Source organism: Thalia democratica, unplaced genomic scaffold, assembly GCF_965202585.1.
Source record: "Thalia democratica unplaced genomic scaffold, ktThaDemo2.hap1.1 HAP1_SCAFFOLD_818, whole genome shotgun sequence".
In the NCBI taxonomy this organism is placed as follows: Eukaryota; Metazoa; Chordata; class Thaliacea; order Salpida; family Salpidae; genus Thalia; species Thalia democratica.
This window is the reverse complement of record NW_028139783.1, coordinates 1-16,029: the sequence shown is the minus strand read 5'-3', so window position 1 is coordinate 16,029 and position 16,029 is coordinate 1.

Below are 16,029 nucleotides of genomic sequence, written 5' to 3'. Positions count from 1 at the left end.
CGAAACAAAATATCTTCTACATTTCAACTTTTAAAGAACTATATCCTGTTATGTCTACAAACTTTAGGGCTTTGGAAATTGTTTGATGTTTTACAACTGTTTAACGTCAGAAGAGAAAGATGACTGGTTTGTGTTGCTTTAATACTTTTTGCAACCTGTGGTGATGTTTTGATTGTTTTAAAAAACCATTTAAAAGTCTTTTTTGCTTTTGCTGCAAATGATGCAATATTTATAGTTTTCTTAGTTGTAGTTAGTTTCTACTGTTCTTTACATCATTTTTGATTAAAACTTTATCTATATTTTAATTATTAACATTTTTAAGGATCAAACAGTATCAATCTTTGTTTATTTAGAAATCAAAAAAGTGTTTTGTGTATAAGTTCGTTTCTTATAAAAAGGATTACTGGTTGTTACTTAAAAGAGAGAATTTATTTAACTTTTACAGAATTACAAGTAGCTATATTTATAACAAGTTGTTGCATATTTTCTAAATAGGTATAACTGTGTGTTTACGCAAAAATAAGCTTTTAAATTTCAAATTTGCTTAAAAATGAATTTTCTTACAATTAAAAACTATAATTAACCCTAAGTACCTTAAACTTGTAAACAAATTATGTGTATCGCACAAAAAATATACCAATCAATAGTAACATTTAATTAGTAAAGAACAAACTAAGCTAGTATTAAAAAAACTAACCATTTTAATAAACCGTCTTTCACAGCAAATGTATATTAACAAATAAAATAACTGTATATTAAACATTACTGAAACACTTTTGTTTTCAACAATAAAGTCGTAACAATGTATACAATATTAAATAATTCGAAATAGATATATAAATTCAAAGTTCATATTACGAAAATATGTATTTATTCATAAAGTTATCACACATAGTCCAAAATAACTTAAGCAAAATAAAAACAAAACAAAATAAAAAAACAACAATTAATTGAAATACTGTTTATTATACATATGAATTATGTTTTACTCTATTTAAAGTATAGTAAGATTGACGTTGTAAATATGTTTACCAAAGTGATTTTACTAGAATCTTAGTAAAATTTTCTAGTACTATTTATAAATTGATTAAATATTTCAAGATAAATAAGTGCATGAATGAAAAAAAACTATCTAGGTACTAAAAACTAATATAAATAATTGATTTAAATCATATTTTTAATAGTAGTTTTTTTAATGCTCATTTTTTATTTCAGTTTTGACCAATATTAGATAAGTTTATTCTTGAACAAAATCTTAAATTTTAAAAACTAAAATAGATACATTCAAAGTAAATAGTTTTCATGTATTTGAGTAAAAAAAAAGTTTTTGTATGGAAGAGAACTTTTTATATAGTATTGATTATTCATACAAAAGTTAATTGTTCTAAGTTTTAATTTTTGGTTAAAAAACACTAAAGTTTTATTATTTTATTTTAAGTACAACTATGTTTTTTATCTGTTTTAGTCTTATAATGGAATATAATTTGAATACACTCTCAATTAATACTGAAAAAATCAAAAATTGCAATATGAATAAAAAATGTGTAAACTATCTTAGTTTTGAATTTCTATAGTCAACAAGAAAAATTTATAAGCTCATTTAAATACATGTATAAAATCTTTATGTATATAACACCTTTTGATTATAGAGTAAAAATATTATAATTGAAAAACTGCAGTAAATCTATTTTTGATTTTTTTAAACTTATATGCTAAATTATTTTACCTAATGCTAACAATTCTTCTAAATTTTACTTTTCTTGTAAGATGGTTCAAGTAAGAAATATAAACAAATAAAACAATATACATATAAACATAACTTTAAACGAAAGACCAACCAATTTTATAATTAATCGTTTATGTTACTGCTTTCATAAACTTTTATGGATTTTTAAAATAAAAAATAACAAAAATTTCTTTCACATATTTTAGATCGTATATTGTTTTAGATCGTATATTGAAATATTAATTAAGTTATAATATTTAATGCCTTAATAATAAAACTAAAGTATTTCAAAGTAATATTTTGAATTAGAGTTCAGTTTTAAGACTTTAAGTTTATTTAGATAAACATAACTTTAAGAAGAATAAGGGTATAAAAAAACTTTAAAAACGTTATTTTTATGTTTGTGTTGATTTAATACGATTAAGTTACAAAAAAAAATTAATTAATTAAGAATTTAAGTAGACACTAAAATTAAAGATAAAAATGACTAAATTAATCAATATTCTTTAGTCTCAATTTAACATCTAATACAAAATACCTTGTGAAAAATTTATAAAATATATCAAATTTTCGCAAATTTCTTAATCAGATATAATAAATTTTAATAAACTGACACAGCTTTCTAAACCTATCGCTATCATGTGAAATTTGTTTATTATGGCTATAAATAACTTACGAAAAAAAAGTTTGATGACAAAAAAAACAGATCTAGCATATTTAACAATATTTATAAAAACTTCAAGCAATAATCTTAATTATAAAATTTGTTTCTATGATTTGAATTCAGGTTTATAATAAATAAAAAATATCTATTTAGAGTATATAGCTGTAAGTTTTGTTATTTGGCATTTTAATTAAACAAAAATTTTACACACCCTAGACATTTTTCACTTGAATTGTTTTATAATTTTTTTTGACAAAAAACTTTAGAACTTTTAAATGTTATTATTTGATATGTAGTTATATAAGTTTTTATAATTAATTAAGTAAAATATATATATTTAATGTTTTTAAAACTGTACGAACTATATTTTAAAAGCTTTGAATTGCAATTTCTTTACGTAATAGTTTTACAATTGTAAGCTATCTTAGTAAAAACTCATAGTAATATAAATTATTTTAAGTATGGCTGTTTTCAGATATCAAACGGTAAGAAATAATATGATATTAATTCATTACGGAAGTGGTGTGTTAATTATGACAGTGCTTCTGAAATAGGGTTCCGCGGAACCCTAGGGTTCCGCGACGTCTCTCAGGGGTTCCGCGAAGCCTTTCGAAATTTAAAAAATAAATTTGAAAAAAAACATAAATCATAAAACTTCAAAAAAAATGGAGCACATAAAATGGAAAACATATATAATTATAGCATTTATTGATCTGCTTAGTGTGTATCAAGCGGTAGGACTTTAAATGGGTATTCATTATTAATAGGTGTCCTGGTTACGCAAATTTTTGCAAACTTTTGAATTTCTATTTTTAGTGAAGTCATGAAAATACTGGTATTATCACTAAGCAAACAATGTAGGAGCAATGAACTTACGCATGCAAGGGAAGCAAAATTTCATTTTTGTCATGACAGACAAGATTGAGTTGTTTAAAAATAGAATTAACTTTAATAGAAAAGAAAAAGGTTAGCAATGGTAATTTTGCGATGTTTCACCGGTTTGATGAGGCCCATGAAAAAATGCATAGAGTTCATCTTCTCTGACGAAATATACAACCACTTTGATCTTTGGTCTATAAAGTTTCAACATTATTTTCCTGAAGATGCTCGCATCGGAAATTTATGGATTTTGAATCCTTTTATGTTTGATATTGCTTCAGAAGAAGTGAATCTTCCTACAGATACAAAAGACGAATTGCTGCAACTATCTGAAGATAGCAATTTAAAATTGAGTTTCAAAGGGAAGGAGCTTTTAGATTTTTGGATATGTGCAATTTCAGAGTACCCCGTTTTAGCAAAGCGCGCAGTAAAATTTATTTTACCATTCACCACCACTTATCTTTGCGAGTCCGGCTTTTCGCATGTAACAAACATTAAAACGAAGCAAAGGAACTGTATGCTGACTCCAACCTTATCTACCTGTCTCCGTATCAGTCTATCCAAAATCCAGTCGCGCATTGACATGCTTGTTGCTAAGAGACAAGTTCAAGTTTCGCACTAAATGTTTTTTATTTAATTTTTGTTAGGCATTTTACCTGTTTATTACAGTAATCTGTGAATTCGATTAGGTTCATGTTTATTTCGTTATTGTTTGTAGCTCTCATTTTGTTTTTATTATGGAAGGAAAGATTTTTATGACGTTGCGATTAATCATGTTTGCTTTCGTTTATTTATTATAGAATCATAAAATACCTATTGCCTCTGGCGCACTTTGAGTTTGACTCGACTTAATACTATTACAATTGGTATATGTTCTGACAATGATATAGTTTTGCTAAAAAATTAGTTTTTCACTGAAATTCTTTTGGTTTTGAGTAAATATCATATTAAACATTTATGTAAAATTAAATTAGGGGTTCCGCGGAAAAGTTTAAATTAGGAAAAGGGTTCCGCCACTAGAAAAAGGTTCAGAAGCACTGAATTATGATACAGACGTTAAAGAATTATTTCCTAATATTTTCTATTCTGATCGTACTATTTGAATTTTATCTACTGATGAATCATTTAAACTTGAATATAACATTCCAGACGTTTGTTTTAATTATAGTCTGCTTCATACATTACATCGATATTATAAATATTATAATTGAAATTTTTGAACTATTTGATAATGGGGACAACAAAATTATCAGGTTTAAATACTAACTCAAATACATAGATATTGTAATTTTAATTTCAGTTCATAAATAGTGCTTTTCTTTTTTTATTTTTTAAACACCTGTGAAATTGTTAGACTTTTGTTTACGTTCGCCTTTGTAAAATTTTTCTATAATTATTTGGTAAGCTTAACAGCATTCTAAAAACAATATAATACTTTTATAAACTTTTATTGAATTTATTTTCTTAATTAAATAGGTTGTGTGTAAAGATTTATCTAAGTCTTTTGTAACATTATCTATAGTGTATACTCGCAGTAAAAAACATTTATTTTTATTTTTGATTTTAATTAAAACTACTTAATGTTTCTTTATAGTTTATTTTCAGCTGAGTAAGTTTTTATTTTTATTTGAGTTATATCATTTAATAGCAAAGATTGTAGCTATAAAAAATCTAATCAGTATCAATCAAAACTACTTATCTACCAACAAATTCTATAACTTTAAAAATCTAAAGTTTAGCATTGGTCGATTTTTTCTGTTTAGTTTTTTTTAGTTTGCAATAAAGATTAAAAATTTCTATTACGTTTTCTTCATATTTTTGTTTTCAAATTTTAGTCTGCAAACACTTAACGTATGCCTAACACTGATCTTCCTAACTGTTCTCGCTACTTTTCATTATTTTTTTCTTTTTGTCAATAATAGTAAAGATTGATAGTAATAAACGTCTAAACATAGCTTTGCAGCTTCATAGCTTGCTGTTACATCGAGCAAACTAACAAGTTAAAAAATGATAAAAATTTAACATGCAAAATAAAATTTTAACACACTCAGTGCTTAAGCAATGTAATAACTCTTTATTAACATTTTATGTAAGTGATATTTATTTTTTTATTTTTACATTTAACTATTTACACATGTTTAAACATAAACTGTTTAAATAATCTATTTTAAACATTAAAAGATGTAAAACACAAAACATTAAAATCAAGTTCAGAAAATTTTGCATGGATAGTTTTTACACCATCTACGAAATCTATTTTTTTCTTGCTTTAGCCATCAGAGGAGTGACTGTCTTCTTTTCAATACTATCTCTTCGGGTTGGACAGGTCTTGTATACGAAATTGACCCTATAAAAGAAGCTCTGACGGTAGGAGTAAATGAGCTAGTTTCCTGAAAATGTTTCCTCTTGGTCCATACGGCATCAACAAGAACGATTTTGTTTTTAGCCAGATTGCATTTTCTTTTTTTGTTTAGAATTTTGTCTTTCACAGCTTGCATTTTGTCATCTTGGATTTGTCCGAGCTCTCCGTAAACTGATTTCCACGCAAGACTTTTTTTTTTGTCAATAGTTTCTTTTTCAAAGTCTGTTTTACAGAGTTGCTTTCAAATATAATTGGTGTGTTTCACGTTTGCTTTGTTGCCAGCTTCTAGTTTGTTCAACTGAACGGCAGAACAATTTTCTAATATCAGTCTTACAGTCTCGAATGGCAGACAAAACTTAGAGTTTACTGTGACGTAAATGTTCGATGTTAAAAGTCGTATGCAGTCTGCTGGAATTTGCTGAAAACCTGAATCATCAGTGCTAGCTTCTGACTCAGAATGTAACAATGCAGTTCTACCTCGTTTTCTAGAAGTAGAAATGTTAAAAAATTCATCATCATTTTTCAAAGAAGTATGTTGTGATGGTTGTGATATAATAACTGGTTTCTTATCTTTCACATAGTCGACTAGTTGATGCAGTCTTTTATGTGCATCAATACTTTCATCTACTACTGTTTGAAGTATATTCCGTTTCATGCCTTTCATACGATTCTTATTTAACGCCTCTCCGGAACTCATTTGTTTAGAAGATTTTAATATTTCAGTGGTAACTTTGATTAATTGATAAGATATCATAATATTTTTATGTGTAGTAAAGCTCACTAATTGTTTTTTGCTTCTCTTTTTAAATATTCTGCTAATTTTTAATGATGATATTTTAGTCAGGTATTTAACCTTAGTTAACAGCAAATTTTTAACTATTTTAACTTTTATAAATATAAGCTGGTTTGATATAACTCAGAATTTTTTTGCTTTTAGAGTGACAACCATGAAAAAACTAATTAATTACTAATAATGTGTTTCATTAAAATGTTGGACCATTGATTATGTTAAAGAATTTGTTTTAGATTTTCTATAACCCAAATAGGTATTGGTTTCATTTAATTATCTAATTAATGATTTTTTAAAAAATTAGAAACGAAAAATTTTAGACGCCAAAAGTTGTTTTCAAATGTAAATACTTTTAAAATATGAAAAAAAGGTTCATAGTATAAATAATGTATAAAATTGTCCCAAAAATGTTTTTCAAGCTCGGTTATTATAGAGAGTTGGGTTGAAATTAAAATGAATAAAAAAACTTTAAGTTTAGCTCTTTAAGTGTTTAAGAAAGTTAGTATTTTATTAAAACTTATGTATAATAAGTCAATGTAATTTTATTTTAATAAATATTTAAAATTTTAATTTAAACTATGTTTAGCTAAAAGTCATTTATAATTATTAAAGTAATTAAATTAAACATTTTCTGTAGAGTGACTAAAACTAAAATAATATCAAAATGTTACTAAAACTAAAACTGCGGCCCAGGAAGATTTTGGGAACTTGAATTTTGGCCCGCAAGCATGAACTGCCTGCCGACCCCTGATGTAACTGCAGCAATCTTGTTTATTTTGTTTACTTTGCTGTGGACTTTTACTTTTTTGACATTATATAGTTTGTACAAAAGCTATAAAAGATCTTCATTACTAAACATAAGTGCTAAAAAGGGTGTTTCTTTGGAAAAGCAAATGGGTTTAGTTTTAATATTCATGGTTGTTGCTTTTAGTCTTTTACCAACAATTTATTTTAACGTGTGTTAATACATAGCTCCTCAAAAAAACTCCGAACTTGTGTTTACCCTCAAAGACCATTTTATTAATGACAAAAGTTTGATTTTATCTGTTGCATTTTTAACAACTAACTCCGTTTGGAATTTTCACATTCATAATGTTTTAAACAAAAAGTTTCGATCTGCTCTTATCAAAGCTTTTTTTAAGTGTAAATAACTTTTTCTAACTAAACATCTTACTAAATAACTTATTATAACATTTTACAATAGTATTGCACTTAAAATAAACAACTTATTTTTTGATATATGACATAAAAAGTTTATTTAATTTACACAACAATTTTAAATCATACTATTTTGAAACATAAATATGTTAATAAAAACTAATGTTAATAAAACAACAAATTGCTAGTAATTACACCAGTAAAAAAAAATCAAATAAAAAAATTAAAACATTATTTAACACAAAACGAGAATTGGTAAGGTTAATGTACTACTTAAAATCTTTAACATTTATTTGTTACGTGATATTTAAGCTAATAAGTTCTGAAAAAAGAAGAAAAAACACTAAGTATTATAAACTAGGTTAATTTTGATCTAGAACTCTTCAAGTATGCATTTTAAATTAAAATTTTACCACTTAACTTCAAAAACTAACTTAATATCGTAGAAAAAATAAAAAGCCTTTTAACACTACTTTTTCAAATTAATTTTTTCTCACCAAATTGTAAAAGATATGGGTATAGATCTGTGGACTGTGGACTAAAAGACCTGAAGACTTAGACTATGACCAATGTAAAAGGTATCAGGGTAATATGAGTGGTTTTTATTAGAATATTTAAATGGTAAAAATAGAGATAGGTGGCTATGTATTTTTTGTTTAGGTACTTTAGTGGTAATTACTTTATAACTAAGTCCTTAGTCCTTACCAAAAGTTTTAATTGATTACTAATGGCTTTTACTCAGTATAAAATTCAGTAATAACTACGGTTTTATCTTATTAAACTATCAGAAAATATATTTTCATAAGTTAAAAGTTCGTTTGTCCAGTCATATTTATTAAGTTTTTGATTAAATAATTTTAAGTAGTCAAGTTGTAAACAAAAGTACTGTAAAAAAAATTAAAGATTTTACTCAACTTTTTTAATTATAGATAAGAGTTAAAATGTACTTTCCTTTTATGTTTTTCTATATGTTTTTTTGCCGATAGCTGAATTTATAGCTATAAAAACACACTTGCAGTTGTAAAAATATTGTACTTAAAAAAACTTTGGAACAAAAAACCATTTACAAAATTTTAAAACGTAGAAACATAGTTTTCGATAGTTTAAGCAAATATGATTTTACCTTAAGTTTTGCCTAAAGATTTTAGCAATATATAACAACTAAATATGCCTTAATTTATTACTTGAAACAATTTTTTTTATTAACTATACATCTTTCATTTAAGTTATTCATAGTTAATTATCCTTTCTGTTTTGCTTTTCCTTTAGTGTATGTTTTGTATATCTTTTTGTTTTATAAATGTATAATGTTTTATATAATTAGATTGTCTTATAATAATTGGTTTATAGCTTGAAGTAGTTTAAGTTAAAAAGATTCATGTAGCGGTATGACCTATAAATTTTTCTACTCACTGGGTCCTTGAACATATTTTTAAGAATTGTTTTTTTTTTGTGCTCAAAAAACTAGATTAATCACAGTTTTGTCATTTAACTTTTGGTTTGATTAGTTTTTACTATAACTTATACTTAAAAATTCAAAAAATATACTTATATGCAATCTCAGTTTTAATTTTAAATTTCAAGTTACTTATACAACTAAACTTGAATTTTGTAACATGTATAATGTTAAAGAAAAAGAAATTAAATGTAATAATGTTTAAAAAAAACGAACTTAATTGATTTTTATTATGTTAATTATATTATAATTTATTTATAAAAGTTCTAACTATAAGATGAACAGAAACTTCTTTAGCAGCTTTTAATTTTACTTTGCAACTATAAAAGCAAGTAATTTAATAAATGACATATACTAATATTGATGCCATTAAGCAAAAAAGAAAATTTAATTTTTTTATTAAAGTTGTTATGAAAGTATAAAACATTTTTGCTAATTTTTGGGAGCAATCGATTTAGCTTTTGTTCGTACAAGTTACCAGCTTCTAAAAATAACCTTTCAAAATGAACAGATGATGTTTGTACCGAAAAATACCTTCATTCAAACTTGACAAGATGTATGTAGTTTTTCTTGTTTGAGGTCCACCAACACAAAGCTTACGTTTTAACTTCTTCAGCAGATAATTTTTTTCAGCAAAAACAAACTATTTTTGTCTCAATCTCTTGATCAGCTGAACCTGTTGCTATCATTTTTAGTGTTTGCACATGTTTCCTATTTAAATATAGAAAAGAACGAAAAAATAAAAAAATTTGGAAAATAATTTTTAGGTAGTTGAGCTTAAGGTATATTAGGCGTTGATAGAGGAATTTGACCACTTTGACTAGTTTCACAAAACTATAATTTTTTACTTCTTATTCTAATATTTTTATAATTTTTTTTTGAGATAAGCAGGGTAAAATTGAGTCGATATCGTTGAAGTACTGTTTTGAGTAAAAACAAGTCGTTATCATGAAGGGTTATTCGTGTGATGTTATTAGTAGTATAAAACCTTCTTTCGAAAGCATCGTCTATATTTTCAGCCAAAGTTGCGTAGGATGTAGAACTACTTTGACGTGTCGGACTATAAGCTTTAGGATAAAAAATATTTTTTAGTACTTTGCATGCGGGATTACACTTAACAGCAAAGCGTTGTTTATACTATACTGCTGTTATTACTAAAAAGGGTTTCGAACAGCTTGTTAAGGAGACTATCAAGTTTCCATTCATCAGCTGTAAGAATATTATCGAGTTTAAGTTAGTTGTTAGCCATGTAGTTCTTGATGTTTAATTATTTATTTAGTCTTATCAACACAAGGTAGGTTAATTTCCACCTTTTTATAACATCTTGTACAAGTAGCAAGGCTTTTCGCACTGACATAAGTGAACCTAAAGTGACCTGGCTGTTTTTAGTTCCTCGCACGCTGTGTAAGAATGGTTATAATGGACAACAGTTTTACGGGCCTTTAACATTAACACACGTATGTTATTATCTGAAAACAGTTAATATTTAGTTATCAGTTAAAGCGCAAAAATGAAGAGGGTACTGAAGAGGATTCTAAAAACAATATACAAGCGTTCATGTTAAATGCATTGTCGCGCAGAAAATTTGTTGAAGATTTGCTGTCTATTAAAGTTTTAGTAACTAAATAATCACAGAGCTGTATTTGTAGAGTTTTTACATTATTTAATATATTTATATACGTATAAAATAGTTAAAAAATAGTTAACAATATAACAAATTGATTTTTTTTTGAAAAATTATTTAATTTTATGGTAAATCATTGTTTAAAAAGTTTAAAGAAATAAGCAAACACAATAAAGATTTCTGTTAATACTAAAATTTATAATTTTGCAGCAGAATTTGCTACATCACCAATAACAATGAAATAGTTTTTGATGATTATACTATTTATAATTTGGTTAACATACATAAATAAATATCTTCTACAATTCAATTTATAAAGAATTATATCTTTTTTTGTCTTCAAACTATAGGATTTTGGAAATTACTTGATAATTACAAGTGTTTAACGTTAGTAGAAAAACCGGATTTGTATTTGTTTCCTTATAATCTTTTTAAACTTGTGTATGATTTTTGATAGTTTAATAAATTCAATTTTTTTCTACGTTTGCTGCAAATGATGTGACATTTCTAGTTTTCTTAATTGTAATTCGATTTTACTATTCTTTACAACATGTGTGAATAAATCCAATTTACATTTTTGTAAGTATAATGTGAATTGTTATAAATTCAAGTACTACTATACTTGTTTTAAAAAACTTAAATAAAGTAATTTTAAAACGTATATCGTTTTTTAACAATAAGTTGAAGGAAAATAATAAAAAATATAAACGTTTTTTATGTATTCATAAAACGACAAAAAAGTTACTGTATATTTTTGGCACATCAAAATAATCTTTAACTCATTTACATAATTAACTATATAACTTTTTATAATATAGATTATGTTTAAAAAGTTGAAGGAATATTATTTGAAATGTAAAATTCCTATTTATAGCCTTCTATCTTATTCTGTGTAACTGTAACAAAAATTTGAGACTTAATCTTTACTTTTCTTTACTTTGCTGAATACAAGCATTCAAAAACTTAATTGCTCCACCGATTTGAACTTTTCAGCTTTGAAGAACGAAACCACATGCCACTCATCTAATTAACTTGAAACTTCACTTAATTTGCCAATAAACATCTTTATCATAATTTCGACTTCAAACAAAGTAGAATGTTCATTACTGACGGCATTAAACGCTGAGGAAATACTGCAACACTTATTTTCCAAATACTTGATACCAACTAATAGTTCGAATTTTTGAAAGTCAATCCCTGCGTCCTCATCCAAGATTACTTTGAACAGATGGTTGTTAGACAATTCTGCTGCAAAGTCAACTACAAATTTTATGACGTCACCATTAGACTGAAACTCATTCATTAGTTAGACCATAAAACATTAATTTACAGTGAACATTCAAACTTGACAATAAATGAATGTCAGCAACATCGGTGTCACGAAGCTTTTGAAAAGCATCATAAAGTCTTATACGGAAAACGCTGTAAATAATCCGATAATTTCACACACTCATCCCGGACACATTATTGTTAGCAAGTAAACTTTGGTGGTCGGTTTCCTTTTCTGTATAAAATATTAGTCAAGAAAATAAAGATCAAAGCAAATGCGAGCCATTCCGGTTCAACATCAATTTTGAAGAAAGCCATTAGCCCAGAGGGAAATTACACAATGCTTATTCAAAAAGAACCTTCCTTCTGGAAACACAGAACATCAAAATTTTTCTTGAATTTTTTTTTCTCAACTTTACCAGAAAAGACAAACTTTTACAGTAGTATGTTTGATTTTCTCAGATAAGGGATACTACTTAGACATTTGCAAACAGGAGAGGTAAATCTTCTTAGAAACTTACGATTTTGAACAGTTAAGCGACCTGATCCATCAACTTTGACAACACATTGATGACAGTCCTTCACTTCAACCACCACTCCACTTTTCCCCCACTTGCTAGGAAAGTTACCTGTTTGATTTATTATCACGACATGATCACCGCAATTCAAAGGTGGCAAGGATTTTGTGTTCTCACTTATATTTTCCCGAGACTTAACAAAACAAATACTGAGAGATTCTTTCTTTTTATTCCAAATGTCACGCCACATTTTTGAGATCTGCGGGTTATTGTAAGTCATAACACTCTTTCTGTCGTACGGTATTGACTTCTTATCATTTGGAGGTAGGTGAGGATTGCTTTGGGATTTTTGCGGTTTTCGTCGCCATCCAGTGTGTAGAAATACATTTTTCTGTCCCTGTACCTCATTTTTCTTCTTGACGTTTTTACGCTCGAACATATTTTTGCTACGACCTCGGCTGCAAAAGTTATCAAAGTTTTGTGTATACAATCAACCAACTAGAAGTGCATTTGACTTATCAGCATAATTTTGGTGACTTTGATAAACTTTTTTACGGGACTTTATCCAGCATTGTTTGCAGGCAAAACACTCAATATACCTCATAATTTACTGCTCCAAGCAGTTGATTTATTACATATGCCACAGGTTATTTTACCATTTGGTTTTTGTGTGGTTTTCTCTGAGGATTTGTATGAGAAAACTGAGGATGTAACAGCAGGTTTCGACATTGCATCACGTGCCATCTATTTTCCTTCAATAAAACGGATTGTCTCATTGACATTTCTTACATCAAGATTTTCCTATCCTAGCACCTCTTTACGGATATCCTGATCCACTAAACCTGTTACTATGACATCTTTTAGGATTATGTCTGTAAAATCTATCATTTGATTACAGCATCCTTTGGGCATGACATTTACATGTGTACGAGCATGTACTGGCTTTTCCCTTTAAACGGGCAGCAAATGATCTAGTACTTTCAGTCAAATCCTGTCTTGCACTAAGAAAGTCTGATCGTCGTACAACAACTAAAATTGGAATAACTGCAAGCTGCTTGATCCTCCTTAAAAGCTCTTGCTCACTGAAATTTACTACATCTTCATGTCCCTTCAGAATAGCATCCCCTATATCTTCCTCACAGCACTGGTACAGTTGACGGCGTTTTTCTACATCTGTCATCTCTATGTTATCTTTAAAAATAGTCCACTTTTGTACAAATATGTTCCAACCCTCTTCATTGCAGTCTGTCCCTATTCTAGGACGGTCCATCTATGGAGGCTTTGGTTTTAAAAAATTTGCACTATTGTGAAAATTGTTGTGAATGATAAGCTAAGAGGCAACTACAGAGGCATCGACGACTGGTTTTTCATATGTGCAACTATCAAGAGGGCATTTAATCACAGGCATTGTTGATTCAATTCAGTTTGACTTTATCATACTTAAATATATCTTTCTTGGTTGAGTTTATTCACAAACTAGTTACAAGAATGATAAAGTCTGTAATACAAAACATTGTCAAACTTGGTAAATACTTATACAAGAAGAAATATTTCTTTAAAACCGTTTGAATTATCCACTACTAATTATCAATTTACTTTAGCTTTGTCACGCAACCAGAGTACCTTGAAGTTTTTGAAAACTCAGACTGGTAAAATTTATTTATAAAAACAGTCAGGCTGCCCAAGGATGTTTGAATTTTTTTGAAAAATGTGTTTATTGGTATATATGTTATTTAATATTTTGTTTAAATTTCGGTGTTTAGTTTTTGGGTTTAAAGTTTTATATATCTTAAGCGTGTTTTTAAATATTTTTGAATTTTGAATTTAGCAAAGTCAAACATGATAAAATTATACATTTTAATATCAATCGGAAATTATTTTCGATAAGACTTAAAAACTATTAATTTCATTATTGCTTTTATACTATTAAATCAGATGGATATTGTCATATGACAGCTGAATAACAAAAAAAAAAAAAGTTTTTTTAAATATTCTCGAACTTTGATTAAAAAAATAAAAATAAATTTTGTCTTCGAGCAGACTCTTAAAAGCACAAGTTTTTTTCGTATTTTTTTAAAAACTAGATTAAAGTACACATAAATTTATTTAAATCTTTATAAACTACTAAAATTTTACTTTTACGTGTTTTATCATTAAATATATATTGTTTATTATGACTTTAATCTAATTTACAATTCATTATTTTACTTGCAAAATTATTAGAAATTTCAGGTTTTTCCAGGTATTTCCAAAAACACTATGAAGTTTAAGATTTCGTAGGATTCCAGTTTAAATTTTCTTTCTTAGTGTTACAGATGTAGTTAAAACTTACGCAATGACCCTTAATTTTATGTTAAGTATGTGTAACAAATAAAACTTGAAACTTATTATTATTATTATTTTACCTGTAACTAAATACTTTTATTTTCAAAGTTAATTGTGATTTTAAGAATTAAAAAACATCACAAAAACTTTTCTTTTTAATAAAAGTTTATTGAACATAAAACTTAGCATTAGAAGCATTCAACTTTATAAAAATATCTAAACTTTGATAAAAAATAACACTAAACCTGAAGTTTAACATACAATTGAAAATAATTAAACTTTGTGTGTTATACTTGATTTTTTACATTATGATCATTAAAAAAACTATAAATAAATTAATAGGTTTTAAATTAAAAACAAACTAGTTACTAAGTGTAGCCTAATTAATTTAAATTTCAAGACCTTAAAACCTTTTAAAGTTTGAAATAAAGTTATATTAATGTAAACCAGGGGTCGGCAGGCAGTTGGTAGTCGCGGGCCAAATTTCAAGTTTCCAAAGTCTTCGCGGGCCGCAGTTTAAGTGACATTTGAATAATATTTTGGTTTTAGTTTTAGTCACACTAAAGAAAGGTTTTACTTTTATTCACCTTATTTATTTAATGACTTTAGCTATACAAAGAATGCCTATTTAAATTAATATTTATTAGAATAAAATTTACATTGACTAACATACTTAAATATTAATAAATTGTGTACTTTCATAAGCACTTAATAAGTTAAACTTAATACTTTTGTAATTTTACTTACAACCTAACTATCTATAAAAATCTATCTTGAAAGACAATTTATGGGTTACTTTTATACATTTGTCATAATATCAACCCTTTTTTCATACTTCTAAGAATATTTACTCCAAAAAAAGTTTTTACGTGTTTTTACACTCATTAGAAAATTTATTAATTAGTTAACTTATTAAAATTAGTACCTGTTTGTATTCCAGAAAGCTAAAACAAATTCTTTAACATAATTTATTCTCGAAAATTTTAATAAAATATCTTATTAGTAAATAGTATTTTACATGGTTGACACTTAAAAAGCAAAAATGTCTGAGTTGTATCAAACTAGCCTAAGTTTATTATAAGTTAAAAAATAGTTGTTACTCAAGCTTAAGTACCTAGTTCAAATATCATCATTATCAAAAAGTACACAAAAGTAAGAAAACAAGAAAAAAATAAATAGTAAACTACACTTCAGTCATATAAACTATTCTGAGAATTAAAAGATTTCTTTCAAGTTTTTGAAATAAAAGTTTCACACT